Source organism: Pleurodeles waltl, chromosome 12 (genome assembly GCF_031143425.1).
Source record: "Pleurodeles waltl isolate 20211129_DDA chromosome 12, aPleWal1.hap1.20221129, whole genome shotgun sequence".
NCBI lineage: Eukaryota > Metazoa > Chordata > Amphibia > Caudata > Salamandridae > Pleurodeles > Pleurodeles waltl.
Window position 1 is genome coordinate 26711517 of NC_090451.1, and position 19148 is coordinate 26730664.

Here is a 19148-nt window from a genome sequence, read left to right on the forward strand (position 1 = left end):
GGAGAGGGATCAGAGGGGGCAGGGGGTGGAAGTCTAGGAAGAGAGACGGGGCAAGAGGTGGTACAGGGGGCAAGGGGTGGAGACTGGACAGAGGGGGAGATAGGGCACAGACTGGTAGAGGGGGCAAGGGGTGGAAGATAGGGCACAGGCCGGTAGAGGAGTCAAGGGGTGAGAGTCTGGACAGAGGGAGGTAGTTAGGGCACAGACTGGTAGAGGGGGCACAGACTGGCAGAGGGGTGGAAGGACTGGGCAGAAGGAGGAAGATAGGGCACAGACTGGTAGAGGGGTGGAAGTCTGGACAGAGGGAGGTAGTTAGGGCACAGACTGGCAGAGGGGGCAAGGGGTAGAAGGACTAGACAGAAGGAGGAAGATAGGGCACAGACTGGTAGAAGGGGCAAAGGGTGGAAGATAGGGCACAGACTGGTAGAGGGGGCAAGGGGTGGAATTCTGGACAGAGGGAGGTAGTTAGGGCACAGATTAGTAGAGGGGGCAAGGGGTGAAAGACAGAAAAAAAGAGCAGAGGGGCCCAAATCCATCCCCAAACTGACATTATTAAAAAGCAGGCCTTTATATTTCTAGGGTCTGCCATTATGGAAAACCTTGTCCTAATATAGGGACGTTGGGAGCATCCAGGGTTCTCCAGGGACGCCGTCGCCCCCACTGCCCACTCCCCACATTTACAAAGCGGAATCTGTCCCCCCACAATAGCTTCCACCTTCCACCCTTCCGGGTGTCCGCATCTAATCAGTGGTTTGCAGCGGGACTTGCTGTCGGGATATCTCTTTCCGAGTCATCAGAGTGAGCCGTGTGTGCCAGGTCCGCATTCCCTATGCAAACGATTCGTAAAGTGTTGCAAATTATACACCGCGGGCCCTTAAAACACTCGCCTTTCGTACATTGCGGTTTTCGATTTTTGCGGCTACAATCCTGTGATTTTGCAAATCTCAGTCTTTGCAAACACAAAAGCCACTAGTAGGTCAGGCTCCAATACTTGGACCTGAACAAAGTCTGTTCCTTCACCACAGATGTGTTCTAGCGATGCATACTTCTAACCGCAGATTCCTCACCTTGTGAATATTCCTTCAGGTGTCCGACTGGACTCGGAAACCTAAGGCAGGCCTTCTGTGAGCTGGTTAGGGGGCATTGTGTGGCTCCACACCTAGGGCCATATGTACGAACACTTTTTCCCATAGACACAGAATGGGTAAAAACCTTTGCTACATCTGGCCCTTAGTTCCACTCCAGAAGCAACGAGCAGGCAACCCAGGCAGCACCCAGGCACGCTGACGTAAGTTCCTTTCCTTCAGACTCCGATCCGGAACTCTACTTCTTTTGTCTACAATGAATTATTTCATTTAAAAAAATCTTACTTTTTATCAGTGTACAAGGGAAATATGCTGCCTCCCAAAATGACAGGGTTTAAACTGTGTAGGAACTGTCGTAAACAAATGTCTGACAGACCTACACGAGGTGTCCCTGTGGTTTGGATTGCAGCACGGCTCCAGGGTCAGAGCCGCAATGCTTCAAGGGAACCCAAAGGCCACAGAGGACCGTGAGGCAACCTTCTAAGTCACCAAACATTGCAGGTCTCCATCCCGTGAGCAGTAGTAGTCGAAAGTAAGGTCCTGTTCCCACTCAGTCTTTCCCACAGCAGATCTTCCTCGCCTTCAAAGACTTCACGAAAGTCAAAGAAAAACCACGAGGTCTTAGCAGGAAACAGCCACGTCCCCCCACTCCTGAACTCCTCCGATGTGCCATGAAGTCTCACTGCTGCTAAGCTGATTCCGAAGCTGGTCCCAACGCAATCCAAAGTTCCAGGTCAGTCTGTGACGTCACAGATCCAAATCTTTTTTTGGAAGCCACACTGCTCACATTTAGCAGGTTTGCGGCTTCCTCAGGTGCACATTCGGACCCCATGGGTCTTCAGAGGCCTCCAGCTGGAGTTGGGCACTGTCTGTGCCTCTTGAACCCGCGTTAGGTTCTGCACGGAGTTCGTTCGGTGCTGACTGTGGTTCTGCTGCTTCCGGTGCTGGTTCTCTGACGTGGACTCCGCCGGAAGAGAAGCCACCACTGATGGTGGTTCTTGGCCTCGACAGAGTCCGCATATTGATTGCACCGGAGACCAGCCAGGAGGCGAGCCTTCTAACGGCTACATGTTGCCTTTACCAGGCGACAGAGCTCATATGTTACACCAGCTCTTCGGCTCTGGTTCAGACAATAACAACAACTAAATGAAGGTATGATGAGGACAACTGATATGAAGAACTACAGGATGCCAGTGGTCTGGACACCTCCCCAGACACTGCTTCTCCCACCCCGCTGACCAGCCACACAGGAGAGAGCTTTCAAGCCAAGGGCTTCAGAGGTCCTGGGCTCCACAGAAGTAAAAAGCAACATCCTCACTCAGGGCTTCAGACTGGCCAGACCCCTACTGAACCTCTCCTGCCCTTTAACAAAGCCCTTACAGATGCCCTTTTCAGCACTTGGGCAAAACCATGTCCGGGCCCCAGTTAGTAGGGAGGTAGTTTGTCGTCATAGGACAGCGCAGGTCGACACTGCCTTCCGAAGAGTGTGGCAGCACAGGTGTCCCCCAGCAGAGTATTCCTAATACCCCCCACGACCCCGAATCTAAACACATGCCAAGTGCCTGCTATCTTCTGCCAGGCTTGCTGCACGTTCTGTCAACTCGGGCTGCCTCCCAGGTCACTAAACTCCTGCTTTGTGGGAGATGGTACGCCACGTGCTATGGCACTTACAAATGACCTGGGACGTCTTTAACACAATGCATCCAGGTCAACAAGTTGCAGCAGAATTTGTTATCCGGTCTGGCCTAACACAACCGATTGCTTGGTTCCGCCAGTTGACATAGGTGTGGTGCTTTGAGTCCACGCCTGGATGAGGTCAGCGGGCTTCTGATGGGGTGTCCAGGCATCTTTGATGGACACGCCATTGAATGGCTTTTACCTCTTTGCTGAGAAAGCAGACTGTGCCCTGAAACAAAAACATTTGTACCACAGCGCATTCTTTGAGTTTATCTGCTCACACCAGGCACTTTCCTCAACAGTCCTAACCCCCTTAGGGTTACACCAGGGTTTTTTTTAATATCACCAGCTCCAGACACCGCCTCCAGCCCAGTAAACACCCGCTTGTGGCTGAGAGTGCCCTTTCCGTAGACAGTGCCTTCAGGGACAGTGGGCATCTCAGTCCCCTGCCCCCTCCGGCAGTCACGACTCAAACCCACGTTAGTGTCCCCTCTTCAGCACACGCCTACCCTGCAGGAGGCAGGTCCGACGTTTCCTTCATCGCTGGGGAGACATCACATTGGCATATGGATCCTCCAAAGTGTTCACTAGGGCTGTGTCCTGCCATTTATTTCGCCCCGACGGCGCGTTCCACCCTTCAGTGTGGCTAACAGTTTTACCGTAGAAAGTGTAGGCCTTTTTGGCCGAGGGAGCCATAGAAAGGGCTTGGCACCTGAGGGCGCGGACAAGCCTTTGAAAGCAAGTGACGGCAGCACGCCTGGGTGGCACTGTTATGTGGCCCGCTCATCACTTGCAGAGCTACACAAAGCCACTTACTGGCATGCAGGAACACTGCTGTTGAGTTTCTGCATCCAGTCTGATGCCTGGGAGAGGATTCACCGCACGAGGAATCTGGGTTTCGATAGAGTATCCACGACAAGGAAAGTGTTACTGTTTAACCATCTGTTTATGGTACATAGCGCTGTAGATTCACATGCTTTGCATACTACTGCCATCTAGTGTTGGGCTTGGACGTTTGCAGGTTGTTTTTCTTCATAAAAGGCTTCCAATTCACACCACAGTGACTCCTCTCTTAGTTGGCAATGCGCATGGACTACATATTACATTGTTTAACACACAGTGGGTAGTATGACGTGGTGGGTGAACAATATATGTTCCACATGTATATTGCATGAAAGAGATAATAGAGAAAGAAATCTGTAATCCGAGCCACACTCGTCCAAGGAGGAGGATGGCCACGTGCAAGTCTACAGCACTACACCCTGCGAACAGATGTTTGCAGGGTAAGGCTCATGCGTGGCGTAGAGCGTTACGCAGTACCCTCCTGTGAGCGGTGGCTAGTGAGTGGATGATGCAGCTGCCTGAAATCAGGACTGTCTGGCCAACGCAGCCTGTTGTCTATGTAATGGTGTGCTGGGTTGGGTTGACCATGTGGCCTCTTTACATGTCGGCTAAGGGAGTGTTTCCTCGGGCTCCTTGAAGGTGTCTGTGGTAGCCTTGAGAATGTTGGGTCTTGGGGAGTGTCTCTACGAGGAAGTCCCCATCTTCCTGCAGGACATGGTGTCCACCTTGTGATATGTGGCCGCCATCTGTGTGACGTCATGGATGCAGTCGTGCCATCGGTGGGGGATGACCTAGCTGGGTACCGAGTGGAGTCTGTTGCCGGGAGGATGAAGGCTGCAGTTGTCCCATGGGTCGTCAGCAGGCACCAGGTCATTAAGTGCATCATAGGGGCCAGCAGGGTGAAGTGGGCTGCCTTCCCCCTAAGATGAGTGGGGGGACCCCTCTGCTGAATATGAAGAAGGGGATGTAGGCGGTGGTGGGTAGGGAGAGGGATGGTGCCTCGTCTTTGTGTCTCTCGAGCACTGATCGTGGAGGGGGCTTGTGTGGCAGAGTATCATTGGTTTTAGAGGTGGTCCTGTCTGTGCGGATGGTTGGGCCGGTGCTTCTGCTGAGCACCAGCTCCTCCTGCAGCTGCCAGAGGATGGGTCGCTCGGAGTCCTCGGAGGCAGCAGCTGAGGGTGTTTTTGTAAACAACTATGTTCTTGTGCCAATGTCTTTCTCGACTACAGTGGGTTACAGTGCGGAGCCAAGAGCCCTTTGGACGGAAGGCCTCTGCGTGATCGGAGATGGGTTGTTGGCTTTGCTTGGTGCTGACCATGGCCCGAGGGCCGTGGGTGCCCAGATGACTGGTTTTTGGGCGTCAGGGGATGATGCTCTGTCTTGGCTTGGGGCCATCTTGTGCTGGTGTCTTCATTCCTGGCTGTGAGGAACCTGTGTTCTGCCCTTCTCCCACTTAGGGCTCCGAGGAGAAGGCTGCCTCTGGCCGGGGAGACCACTGGGTGAGAGCCCCCCCCCCCAAGGGGCTGGCTTCCTCCTCTGCCTCAACGCCACATTCCCTCAAGATGTTGGGGGGTCCTCCGGAGCTCCGGACTTGCCCACCTCCACTTATGTCGGCACCGAAGAGACTTCCTCAACAGAAGGTTAGGCAGGCATCGCACATGGTCCATCGTGGTGGGAGATGCAGACATTGCTGTGGTGGTTGGACCACTGACATTTGGAGTGGCACTGGGGGCACCGCTGGAAGGGTGCCCATCCCATCGCTGTCCACACATTCTTGATGGTGGAGGCCTCGAGACTAGGACCGGGTGCCCCAGTGGGAGCCTGAGGGTTGACGCTGAGGTTGAAAGGAGGCCGATGTGCAATCAACGTCTTGGGGGGTGGAGGGAGTCCTTTTGGGGGAGGGGGGACAGAGTCAAGATCCGTCGCGGAATGGATGCTACCGGAGTTGAAACACCTGGAAGGGGCTGAAGGAAGACACTGTAAGTTGCCAAACCCGGATCTTTGTCAGGACCCATCTGATGCCCGTGCGCATCGCCAGCTGAGGGAGGGGTCACTACGCCTCACGACCCTGAGGAGTTCTGTGAAGAAGAAACAACAGCAGACATCCGAGCCCGACACGAGATGGCAGGAGTATGTGCGGCTCCAGCGGGCCCCGCTTCGGGCACAGTTCCCGAAGGTAAGTAGCTTTTTCATCCAGTGCGTAAAACATGTCTCGGTTCACGGGAGGGACAGGTCTTGGGGCTCCAGCGTCTGCACAAGGAGAGCTCTCCCTGCTCGTCTGTGCCAAGGAGGGTGCGCAGGTCCCTCTTCCGCCGAGGAGCACCTGCCCCAAGGCGCTGCGCCGAGTGAGATGGAGTCAGCGGGACGTGGACCTTCCCAGACGTGCGTTATGAGGCCGCACTCGGGCGAGTCCCGGCCAAGGACTGTGAGCGCGGGGGCCACACAAGCCCTTGCTGCTTCCAGAGTCGGCTTCCCGCGCTTTTAAAGAGTAAATAGCGGCTCTTTTTACAATGGACCCGAGGACTCGTTGCGCTGATGCAGATTTGCATTTCATGCCATGATGCGTAATTGTGCGGGTGCTTCACAGACTCCCAATATATCCCAGTGTCAGAGTTTTAAATGATAAGTATTTTTGGGAGGGAGCAGAGGTATTGTTGGAAACGGAGCAGCGGGGTCCCCCTACGCAGCCTCCCCGCCCCTGTTTTTTGGCTGAAGTCTGTGTTTACTTTCCTAAGAGTCATCGTCGCCATCCTTTGCTAGCTTCTGTTTTTACTAAAACGACGAGTCTAACTCCTTAATATTAATGAGCTTTCAGGCACCTCTTCATCCATCGGTCGGTTGTATCACTCACATTCTGCGTCCAGTGGCTCCAGCCTGGGACTGAGGGTCGCCTGCTCCAGCCGCTGGCCACCCTCGAGTGACCACATGGAGCGCCTCTGCGTGCAGGCGTCTCCGCCGGTGCCAGCGTCTGTAGAGCTGGCACGTGCCGGCCCCACCAGTGGGAGCCCCACCATTGGGAACCCCACCAATGGCCACCCCACCAATGGCCACCCCACCGGTGCCAGCCCCACCGGTGGCCACCCCACCAGTGCCAGCCCCACCAATGGCCACCCCACCAATGGCCACCCCACCAATGGCCACCCCACCAATGGCCACCCCACCAGTGCCGGCCCCACCAGTGCCGGCCCCACCAGTGCCAGCCCCACCAATGGGAACCCCACCAATGGCCACCCCACCGGTGCCAGCCCCACCGGTGGCCACCCCACCAGTGCCGGCCCCACCAGTGCCAGCCCCACCAATGGGAACCCCACCAATGGCCACCCCACCGGTGGCCACCCCACCAGTGCCAGCCCCACCAGTGCCAGCCCCACCAATGGCCACCCCACCAGTGCCGGCCCCACCAGTGCCAGCCCCACCAATGGGAACCCCACCAATGGCCACCCCACCGGTGCCAGCCCCACCGGTGGCCACCCCACCGGTGGCACCCCACCAGTGCCAGCCCCACCAATGGCCACCCCACCAATGGCCACCCCACCAGTGCCGGCCCCACCAGTGGGAGCCCCACCATTGGGAACCCCACCAATGGCCACCCCACCGGTGCCAGCCCCACCGGTGGCCACCCCACCGGTGGCCACCCCACCAGTGCCAGCCCCACCAGTGCCAGCCCCACCAATGGCCACCCCACCAATGGCCACCCCACCAATGGCCACCCCACCAGTGCCAGCCCCACCATTGGGAACCCCACCAATGGCCACCCCACCGGTGCCAGCCCCACCGGTGGCCACCCCACCAGTGCCGGCCCCACCAGTGCCAGCCCCACCAGTGCCAGCCCCACCAATGGGAACCCCACCAATGGCCACCCCACCAGTGCCAGCCCCACCAGTGCCAGCCCCACCAATGGCCACCCCACCAATGGCCACCCCACCAGTGCCGGCCCCACCAGTGCCAGCCCCACCAATGGGAACCCCACCAATGGCCACCCCACCAGTGCCAGTCTCCTGCCAGCCTTCTGGAAGCGTCTCTTGCAGTGGCTCTCACTGGACCGCTGCTTTCTCACTCCATGCCAGGTGCGCCATCTCTGCACCTCTCATCCCTCCTTCCTGTCCTTCTCTCTATCGTTCTTTCTTTTATTCCTTTCGTTTTCGTTAGTTCCTTTCTTTCTTTCTTTGTCTTTCATTCTTTCTACCCTAGTTCTCTTTCTTGTCTTCTTTCTTCCATTCTTATCTTGCTTGCCTTCCTCCCTCCCTCCTTTCCTCTTGTTTGACTGTCTTTCACCTTTCCAGCTTCACTTTTACTTTCTTGCCTTTGTTCTTCCACCTTTTCTTTCTTACTTCTTTCCCTCTCTCCTTCTTTCATTCCTCCCATATTTTCCTGCCTTCTTTTCTTCCTTCCTTTTCTCATTTTAGCTTTTTTCCTTCTTTCGACTTTCATTCCGTTCCTTCAATTTCCCCATTTTTTACTTTCCCTTTCTCCCTTCCTGTGTTCTTTCTTTTCTCCTTTTACCTTTTCTTATTGTCATACAATTCTTCTATCTTCCTTTTTTCTTTTTCATACTTTCCTTCGACCCTTCTCCTTTCCTTTCCTTTCATTCCATTCCTCCTTTTCAACATTCTTTCTCTGTTCCTTCTTTCTTTTTATACTTCTGGCTTTCCTTCTCTCCTTTCTTTCCCGTTCCTTCGACCCTTCTCCTTTCCTCCTCTCCTTTTCTTCAGCACTTTTGTCTTTTCCTTTTATTCCTTCTTTCCTTTCTTTCACCCTTCTTTGCTTTCCTTTCCTGCAATCCTTCCTTCCCTTTTTCCTTCTTTATTTTATACTCAAGACCTTTTTTTCTGTTCCCTCCTTCCTGTTTTCATTCCCTCTTTCTTCCCATACTACTCTCCTTCCCTCTTTCCTTCTCGCCTCTCCTCCTTCCAGTCTTCTAGTTCCTTCTCGCCTCTCCTCCTTCCTTTCTTCTCTTTATTCTTCCCGCCTTCCTTTGACCCTTCTGTTTTCCTTCCCTCTTTTCTTTATTTTTATACCTATATCTTTTCCCATCTTCCTTCCATTCCATTTTCTATACGTCTCTCCTTTCTTCTCTTCCTTCTCTAGATTTAAACTTCTCTGCTTCCCCTTCCTTTTTATCTACTTCTATTCCCTCCTTTCTGATTTCCTTCCTTATTTTTATACTTCTCTCCTTTCCTACTTCCTTTCCCTTCTTACGTTCCTTCCATTCTTTATCCCTTCATTCCTTCTTTATTTACTTCCTATCCCTTAATTTCTTCTCTTCTTTCTATACTTCTCTTCTTTGTTTTCCGTTCCTATATTCCTTCCTATACTTCTCTTCCCTCCTTCTTCCTTCCCTATATTCATTCCTTCTTTACTTCACTTCTCTTCCCTCCTTATTCCTGTTTTCCTTCTTTCTATACTTTTCTTCCTCTATTTCTGTTTTCCTTTCTTCTAGTCCTTCCTTCTATACTTCTCTTCTTCCTGTTTTCCTTCTTTCTATACTTCTTCCTTTCCACTATTCCCTCCTTCCTATTTTCCTTCCCTCTATTCTTCTTCTTCCTCTATTCCTTCTTTCTATATTTCTCTTCCCTCCTCTATTCTTTCTTCCTGTTTTCCTTCTTTCTATACTTCTCTTCCCTCCTTCTCCCTTCCCTCTATTCCTATTTTCCTTTCCTGATTTTCTTCTTTCTATAATTCTCTTCCCTCCTTCCTGTTTTCCTTTCCCCTATTCCCTCTTTTTATACTTCTCTTCCCTCCTGTTTTCCTCTATTCCTTCTTCCTATACTTCTCTTCCCTCCTTCTTTGTATACTTCTTCCTCTCTTCTATTCTTCTCTTTCCTCCTCCTTCCTTACTTCTTCCTATCCTCCATTCCTTCTTCCTGTTTTCCTTCCCTCTATTCCCACTTCTTCCTCTATTCCTTCTGTGTACTTCTCTTCCTTCCCTCTCTATACCTCTTCCCTCCTTCTTCCCATCCTCTATTTCTTCTTTCTATCCTTCTCTTCCTGTACTTCTCTTCCCTCCTTCTTCCCGTTTTCCTTCTTCCTAATTTCCTGAATTCCTTCTTTCTGTTTTCCTTTCCTCTATTCCCTCCTCTATTCTTCCTATCCTGTTTTCCTTCTTTCTATACTTCTCTTCCCTCCTTCTTTGTATACTTCTTCCTTTCCTCTATTCTTCTCTCTCCTCCTCCTTCATTCTCTTCCTTCTATTCCTTCCCTCTTTCGATCCCTCCTTCTTCCTGTTTTCCCTTCCTTTCTTCTATTGCTTCTTTCTATACTTCTCTTCCCTCCATCTTCCTGTTTTCCTTCTTCCTTTTCTCTATTCTTCTCTTTCCTCCTGCTTCCCATCCTCTACTCCTTCTTTCTATACTTCTCTTCACTCCTGTTTTCCTTTCCTCTACTCCTTCCTATACTACTCTTTGCTCCTTCTTCCTTTATTCTATACTTCTTTCCCTCCTTCCTCTAATCCTTCTTTCTATACTTCTCTTCCATCGTTCTTGCTATACTTCTCTTCCCTCCTGTTTTCCTTTCCTCTATTACTTCTTTCTTCTATTACTTTTTTCTATACTTCTCTTCGCTCCTTCTTCCTATCCTCTATTACTTCTTTCTATACTTCTCTCCCTTCTTTCTTTACTTCTCTTCGCTCCTTCTATAATTATCTTCCCTCCTTCATTATATACTTCTCTTCCCTCCTTCTTCCTATACTTCTCTTCACTCCTGTTTTCCTTTCCTTTACTCCTTCCTTCTTCCTTCATCATCTACTTCTCTTCCCTCTTCTTCCTATCCTCTATTCCTTCGTTCTATACTTCTCTTCACTCCTTCTTCCTATCCTCTATTCCTTCTTTCTATACTTCTCTTTGCTCCTTCTTTCTTTACTTCTCTTTGCTCCTTCTTTCTTTACTTCTCTTCCCTCCTTCTTTCTATACTGCTCTTCCCTCCTTCTTCTATTCCTTCTTTCTATACTTCTCTTCACTCTTGTTTTCCTTTCCTCTACTCCTTTTTTCTTCTATTACTTCTTTCTATACTTCTCTTCCTTCCTTCTTCCTATCCTCTGTTACTTCATTCTATACTTCACCTCGCTCCTTCTTTCCATACTTCTCTACCCTCTTTCTTCCTATTCTCTATTCCTGCTTTCTATACTTCTCTTTCCTCCTTCTTCTATTCCTTCTTTCTATACTTCTCTTTACTCCTGTTTTCCTTTCCTCTACTCCTTTTACTTGTGTCTATACTTCTCTTCCCTCCTTCTTCCTATCCTCTATTCCTTCATTCTATACTTCTCTTCGCTCCTTCTTTCCATACTTCTCTTCACTCCTGTTTTCCTTTCCTTTACTCCTTTCTTCTATTCCTTCGTTCCATACTTCTCTTCCCTCCATCTTCCTATCCTCTATTCCTTCTTTCTATAATTCTCTTCACTCCTTCTTTCTTCATTATATACTTCTCTTCCCTCCTTCTTCCTATCCTCTATTCCTTCTTTCTATACTTCTCTTCCCTCTTCTTCCTATCCTCTATTCCTTCTTTCTATACTTCTCTTCCCTCTTCTATTCCTATCCTCTATTCCTTCTTTCTATACTTCTCTTCGCTCTTTCTTCCTATCCTCTATTCCTTCTTTCTATACTTCTCTTCCCATCCTCTATTCCTTCTTTCTATACTTCTCTTCACTCCTGTTTTCCTTTCCTTTACTCCTTCTTTCTTCTATTCCTTCTTTCTATACTTCTCTTCCCTCCTTCTTTCTATACTTCTCTTCCCTCCTTCTTTCTATACTTCTCTTCCCTCCATCTTCCTATCCTCTATTCCTTCTTTCTATACTTCTCCTCGCTCCTTCTTTCTATACTTCTCTTCCCTCCTTCTTTCTATACTTCTCTTCCCTCCATCTTCCTATCCTCTATTCCTTCTTTCTATACTTCTCCTCGCTCCTTCTTTCCATACTTCTCTTCCCTCTTTCTTCCTATCCTCTATTCCTGCTTTCTATACTTCTCTTCCCTCTTCTATTCCTTCTTTCTATACTTCTCTTCGCTCCTCCTTCCTATCCTCTATTCCTATCCTCTATTCCTTCTTTCTATAATTCTCTTCACTCCCTCTTCCTTCATTATATATGTCTCTTCCCTCCTTCTTCCTATCCTCTATTGCTTCTTTCTATACTTCTTTTCCATCCTTCTTTCTTTCCTCTATTCATTCTTTCTATACTTATCTTCCTTCATTCTATACTTCTTTTCCTCTATTCCCTTCTTTCTGTACTTCTCTTCCTTCCCTCTATTCCCTCCTTCTTTCTTAACTTATCTTCCTTCATTCTTCCTATCTTCTATTCCCTCCTTCTTCCTATCCTCTATTCCTTCGTTCTATACTTCTCTTCGCTGCTTCTTTCCATACTTCTCTTCACTCCTGTTTTCCTTTCCTTTACTCCTTCTTTCTTCTATTCCTTCTTTCTATACTTCTCTTCCCTCCATCTTCCTATCCTCTATTCCTTCTTTCTATACTTCTCTTCGCACTTTCTTCCTATCCTCTATTCCTTCTTTCTATACTTCTCTTCACTCCTGTTTTCCTTTCCTTTACTCCTTCTTTCTTCTACTCCTTCTTTCTATACTTCTCTTCCCTCCATCTCCTATCCTCTATTCCTCCTTTCTATACTTCTCTTCCCTCTTCTTCCTATCCTCTATTCCTTCTTTCTTTACTTCTCTTCCCTCTTCTATACTTCTCTTCCCATCCTCTATTCCTTCTTTCTATACTTCTCTTCACTCCTGTTTTCCTTTCCTTTACTCCTTCTTTCTATACTTCTCTTCACTCCTTCGTCCTTCATTATATACTTCTCTTCCCTCCTTCTTCCTATCCTCTATTCCTTCTTTCTATACTTCTCTTCGCTCCTTCTTTCCATACTTCTCTTCACTCCTGTTTTCCTTTCCTCCTTCTTTCTTCAATTCTTCTCTTCACTCCTTCTTCCTATCCTTCTCTTCCCTCCTTCTTTCTATACTTCTCTTCCCTCTTCTTCCTATCCACTATTCCTTCTTTCTATACTTCTCTTCCCTCCTTCTTTCTATACTTCTCTCCCCTCCATCTTCCTATCCTCTATTCCTTCTTTCTATAATTCTCTTCACTCCTTTCTTCATTATATACTTCTCTTCCCTCCTTCTTCCTATCCTCTATTCCTTCGTTCTATACTTTTCTTCGCTCCTTCTTTCCATACTTCTCTTCACTCCTGTTTTCCTTTCCTTTACTCCTTCTTTCTTCTATTCCTTCTTTCTATACTTCTCTTCGCTCTTTCTTCCTATCCTCTATTCCTTCTTTCTATACTTCTCTTCGCTCCTGTTTTCCTTTCCTTTACTCCTTCTTTCTTCTATTCTTCTCTTCCCTCCATCTTCCTATCCTCTATTCCTCCTTTTTATACTTCTCTTCCCTCTTCTATACTTCTCTTCCCATCCTCTATTCCTTCTTTCTATACTTCTCTTCACTCCTGTTTTCCTTTCCTCCTTCTTTCTATACTTCTCTTCCCCCATCTTCCTATCCTCTATTCCTTCTTTCTATACTTCTCCTCGCTCCTTCTTTCCATACTTCTCTTCACTCCTGTTTTCCTTTCCTCCTTCTTTCTTCAATTCTTCTCTTCCCTCCTTCTTCCTATCCTTCTCTTCCTTCCTTCTTTCTATCCTCTATTCCTTCTTTCTATAATTATCTTCCCTCCTTCATTATATACTTCTCTTCACTCCTTCTTCCTATACTTCTCTTCACTCCTGTTTTCCTTTCCTTTACTCCTTCCTTCATCATCTACTTCTCTTCCCTCTTCTTCCTATCCTCTATTCCTTCGTTCTATACTTCTCTTCACTCCTTCTTCCTATTCTCTATTCCTTCTTCCTATATTTCTCTTCCCTCCTTCTTTCCATCTTCCTATCCTCTATTCACTCCTTCTTCCTTCATTATATACTTCCCTCCTACTATTCCTTTTTCCTATACTTCTCTTCACTCCTGTTTTCCTTCTTCCTATCCTCTGCTCCCCTCTAAAGGAGGGAATAGAGGATAGGGAAAACGGGAAGAGAAGTATAGGAGGAAGGGAATGGAGGAAAGGAAAACAGGAGGAGGGGAGAGAAGGAGGGAATAGAGGGTAGGAAAACAGGAAGAGAAGTATAGGAGGAAGGGAATAGAGGAAAGAAAAACAGGAGGGGGAGAGAAGTATAGAAAGAAGGAATAGAGGAAAGGGAAGGAGGGAAGAGAAGTATAGGAGGAAGGGAATGGAGGAAAGGAAAACAGGAAGAGAAGTAGAGGAGGGAAGAGAAGTATAGAAAGAAGGGGGAAAGGAGGAGGGGAGAGAAGTATAGGAGGAAGAGAATAGAGGAAAGGAAAACAGGAAGAGAAGTATAGAAAGAAGGAATAGAGGATAGAAAGAAGGAATGGAGGGAAGAGAAGTATAGAAAGAAAAAATAGAAGGAGGGAATAGAGGAAAGGAAAACAGGAAGAAGGAAGGAAGGCATACAGGAGAGAAGGAGGGAAGAGAAGTATAGGAGGAAGGGAAAACAGGAAGAGGGAAGAGAAGTATAGGAAGAAGGAGGGAAGAGAAGTATAGAAAGAAAAAATAGGAGAAAAGAAAGAAGGAGGGAAGAGAAGTATAGAAGGAAGGGAATAGAGGAAAGGAAAACAGGAAGAGAAGTATAGAAAGAAGGAATACAGGATAGGAAGAAGGAGGGAAGAGAAGTATAGAAAGAAAAAATAGGAGGGAAGAGAAGTATAGGAGGAAGGAAATAGAGGAAAGGAAAACAGGATGAGGGAAGAGAAGTATAGAAAGAAGGAATAGAGGAAAGAATGAAGGAGGGAAGAGAAGTTTAGGAGGAAGGGGATAGAGGAAAGGAAAACAGGACGAGAAGTATAGAAAGAAGGAATAGAGGATAGGAAGAAGGAGGGAAGAGAAGTATAGAAAGAAAAAATAGGAGGGAACAGAGGAAAGGAAAACAGGAGGGAAGTGAAGTATAGAAAGAAGGAGGAACAGAAGTATAGAAAGATGGAATAGAAGAAGGAGGGAATAGAGGAAAGGAAAACACAGAAGGAGGGTAGAGAAGTATAGAAAGAAGGAATAGGGGAAGGAAAACAGGAAGAAGGAGGGAAGAGAAGTATAGAAAGAAAACAGGAAAGGAAAATAGGAATAGAGGGAAGAGAAACATAGAAAGAAGGAATAGAGGAAAGGAATAAGGAGGGAAGAGAAGTATAGAAGGAATAGAGGAAAGGAAGAAGTATAGGATGGAAGGAAGAGAAGTATAGAAAGAAGGAATAATGGAAAAAAACAAAGAAGGGAACAGAAGTATAGAAAAAAGGAACCGAGGGAAGAGAAGTATAGAAAGAAGGAATACAGGAAAGGAAGAAGGAATAAAGGAAACCAGTGGGAAGGGAAGTATAAAAAGAAGGGCTAGAGGAAAACAGGAAGAAGGAGGGAAGAGAAGTACAGAGAGAAGGAATGAATAGAGGAAGGGGAGGAAGAAGGAGGGAAAAGAGGAAAACGGGAAGGAAGATAAGTATAGAAAGAAGGAGGGAAGAGAAGTACAGGAAGAGAAGTATAGAAAGAAGGAAAACAGGAAGGAGGTGGTAAGAGAAGTATAGAAAGAAGGAATGGAGGAAAGGAAATCAAAAAGGAGGGAAGAGAATTATAGAAAGGAGTAGAGGAAAGGGAAACCTGAGAAAAGAGAAGTATAGAAAGAAGGAATAGACGAAAGGAAGAAGGAGGGAAGAGAAGAATAGAAAGGTATAGAAAGAAGGAATAGAGGAAAGGAATAAGTATATGGAGGAGGGAACAGAAGTATAGAAAGAAGGAACAAAGGAAGAGAATAAGGACTGAGAGAAAGGAAGGAAAGTGGGCTGGAGAAGGGTGAAAGGAGAAAAATATGGAAGGAAGGATCGTATGAAGGAGCATAAGAAGGAAAGAAGGGAGGGAAAACGGGAAGAAGTAATGTAGGGAAGAGGAAAGGGAAGAAATGTGGAATAGAAGAAAAGAAAGAACGGTAGGAATACACAAAGGGAAGGGAAGGAGAGACGTATAGAAAATAAAGGGAAAGAAGAGAGGAGTAGAAAAAGAGGGAAAGAAGAGAGGATCATGGGGAAAGAAAGTAGGAAAGGAGAAGTAAAAAAGAGGGAAGAGAAGGAGAGAAGAACAGTAGGAAGGGAGAAGGAAAACATGAGGGAAGGGAATGGAAGAGAAAGAAGTGAAGTATAAAAATAAAGAAGGAAAGAGGGAAGGAAAACAGAAAAACAGTCAAAGGAAAGAAAAGGAGGGAAATGACGAAATTAAGGTTGAACTGAAGGAGATAAGTATAGAGTGAAGGTAAGGAAGGAACATAAGGGAGAGAAACAGTAGGAGAAGAGGAAAGGAGAATAGGAAGGAAAACAAAAGGAGAGGGAGAAGAGAAGGAAGAAATGGAAAGAAAAGGAAGAGAGAAAGGAGGGAATGAAAATACTAAAGGAGGGAAGGAAAGGAAGAAAGAATGAAAAGAAAAAGTAGAGGACGAAGGAAAAAAGGAGGGAAAGAAGAAACTAAACAAGGAAAGGAAGAAAGTAGAGGAAGGAAAGAAGGAAGGAAGAAAACAGAAGGTGCAAGAAACAAGAAAGAAAGGAAGAGAAGAAGGCAAACAAGAAGAAACTAGGAAAGAAGGGAGGAATGTGAAAAGGCAAGCACATACAAATGTAAGAAATGAAGGCATACAAGAAGGGGAAAAAGAGGGAAGGTGCAAAGTAAGAAAGAATAGAAAAGGAAAGAAAACTAGGGTAGAAAGGATGAATGAAAGATGCAAAGAAGAAAGTTAGAAGAAAAGATAGAAGGAAAGAAAGGAGAAATGAGAGTTGCAGAGATGGTGCATCCTGGCATGGTGTGAAAAAGCAGCAGTCCAAGTAGAAAAAGAACACAGCAAAAGACATTCACAAGAAGATTGGCAGGAGACAGGAACTGATGGAGCTGGAATGTGCCCTGTGTCCTCATCTGATAGCGCTACAGACGCTGGCACCGGCGGAGACGCCTGTATGCAGAGGCGCTCCATGTGGTCACTTGAGGGTGGCCAGCGGCTGAAGTAGGTTGACCCTCAGTCCCAGGCTGGAGCCAGTGGAAGAAAAATGTAAATAATACAACAGACCAATGGATGAAGAGAGATGCCTGAAAGCTCCTTTATAGGCGGTGTTATTCTTATAATTTTAGTAAAAACAAAAGCTCTTGGCTAACGCCAGATCTGAAAAGGATGGCAAAGTTGACTCTTAGGAAAAAAAAACACAGACTTCAGCAAAAACAAGCATTTGCAATACAATAGGTCTTGCATTTACTTTGGTTGGAGCTATTGGCATTGTAAATGCATAACTGGACTTTTTTGCCACATTAATTGGTCAACCCTGTCACATATTATGGTCCTTTCTGCCACATAATTCCAGGGGCCTTGCATAGAACTAAAGGCCTAGTCGGCCTACTGGATTTTTTTTTTTTTTTAAACAAGGCCCTTAAAACAAACTACTCGCAGGTGCAAAACATATTTACTTGGCAGTGGTAGTTACAGGCGACATTGCCCACTGGGCAATGAATAAATAATTCTACTCCAAGAACGCATGTTTACTGGATCACTGTCCCTTTTCTGCAGTCTGGAGAGTTGAACAAAACACCCATGATTTCTTCCACACTTGAGGAGAGCCACCTCACATGATGTTAACGATCCTCAGTCAGCCTTGAACTGAAATATTATTTATAAAATATTGACCATTGTACAGCATAATCAACTGTAAGCTCTCCTAGAGGTTAGTTTTATAAATAGACGCACACACAGCTCGCGTTTAACAGACTCAGACGTGTGTAGGTCATCTAGACAGGTTTCTGCTTTGTATTCGCAGCTTGTGTCAAGTCCCAGAATGAATCTGTGTGCTGCAAAGAGAGTGTAAACAGCAGATCAGAGTGCATATAATGTAAAAATGTCAAAATAACTCTGGTGATTAATGTTCTTCCTGGTGGGAGAACATACTTTTGTCTAGTGGAAGCTTGGAGTCATCATAAGGTAGCGCACAGGGTTAATGTGCCTGCTGCAAAGAATGTATACTAAGCAGATGCAGAGCATCTAATGTAAAAACAATACCACCGATCAAGTTTGCGCTCTCAGCACTGTGAGCGCCATGGCAGCCAAGAGAAGGTGGTTTTGTGTAATGGAAGCTTGGAGTCATCATAAGGTAGCATACAGGGTTAATATGCCTGCTGCAAAGAACGTATACTAAGCAGATCAGACATCATCTAATGTAAAAATGATACAGCTGATCGAGTTCGCACTCTGAATGCTAAGGTAGCCATGAAGTACAGACAGAAGATATAAGTAGTTTGCCCACGCTGAAGTATATTGGCAATCGTGCAAATTATCCCTGTAACAGGGTCAGTGTCCAAGGCGGTAACCAAACCGCCCCAAGGCAGGACAAGCGTAAAGCATTCACCAAGGACATCAAGTAATTTTTGAAAGGCAAGCCCACAAACGAGTGATACTGATGGGCGTGAGGTGGGTGTGGTTAAAAGCCCACAATACTTACAATAGGTCAAAGCGCTTGCATGCTTGACCTGAAAAGGGGCCAGGGAAGGATACGTAGGGCCTATCATCATTGCTCCATTTTTTAATAGATTTCTGCTCCTCTCCCAAAAACACATAACGTGATGTAAAATTCTGACAGAATATATTGCAAGTCTGTGAAATTTGCCTAATTTTCATTTGTGTAATTTTGTGAACTATCAGGAAATTTACGCATAATGACGTGAAATGCAAAATCTGCATTTGTCACTATGTCAGCACAAAATGAGCCCTTGCATCTATTTTAAATGAGAGCAGCATTATTTATTGCTTTAAAAACGCCAAATGTTTTTGCTTAGATTGAGGAGCGCCTGGCAGCTTCCTGAGCAATAAAGGTTTGCAAAAATCATGACAAAACGCCTTCCTTGCCTAACTGCTCCACCCTCTCATATCCTACTCCCCCTTAAAATATGCCACCTTTGGAGCCCTCCCCAGATGCTCCCACTATACCAATCACAGCTTCACAGCTGTTAACTGACCTCAAACCCCACTGCTTAAGACATCTGCCCGTCTCCTCCTCACCCTACAAGCCTTCTCCATCCCTCGCCCCCCCTTCATCCTAACCTAAATCCATCTGCCCGCCTCCTCCTCACCCTACAAGCCTTCTCCATCCCTCGTCCCCCCTTCATCCTACATCCCACCCTAAATCCATCTGCCTGCCTCCTCCTCACCCTACAAGCCTTCTCCATCCCTCGCCCCCCCTTTAGCCATCTGCCCGCCTCCTCCTCGCCCTACAAGCCATCTCCATCCCTCGTCCCCCCTTCATCTTGCATCCCAGCCTAAATCCATCTGCCCGCCTCCTCCTCACCCTACAAGCCTTCTCCATCCCTCGCCCCCTTCGTCCTGCATCCCAACCTAAATCCATCTGCCCGCCTCCTCCTCGCCCTACAAGCCTTCTCCATCCCTCGTCCCCCCCTTCATCATGCATCCCAACCTAAATCCATCTGCCCGCCTCCTCACCCTACTAGCCTTCTCCATCCCTCGCCCCCCCTTCATCCTGCATCCCAACCTAAATCCA

General features: G+C 47.2%; 1 protein-coding gene across 1 annotated transcript in view; it reads right to left on the reverse strand.

The window, feature by feature from the left end:
• Positions 1–19148, reverse strand: part of HCN2 (hyperpolarization activated cyclic nucleotide gated potassium and sodium channel 2) — a 289150-nt gene that overhangs the window by 23189 nt on the left and 246813 nt on the right. The gene's annotated exons all lie outside the window — the stretch shown is intronic.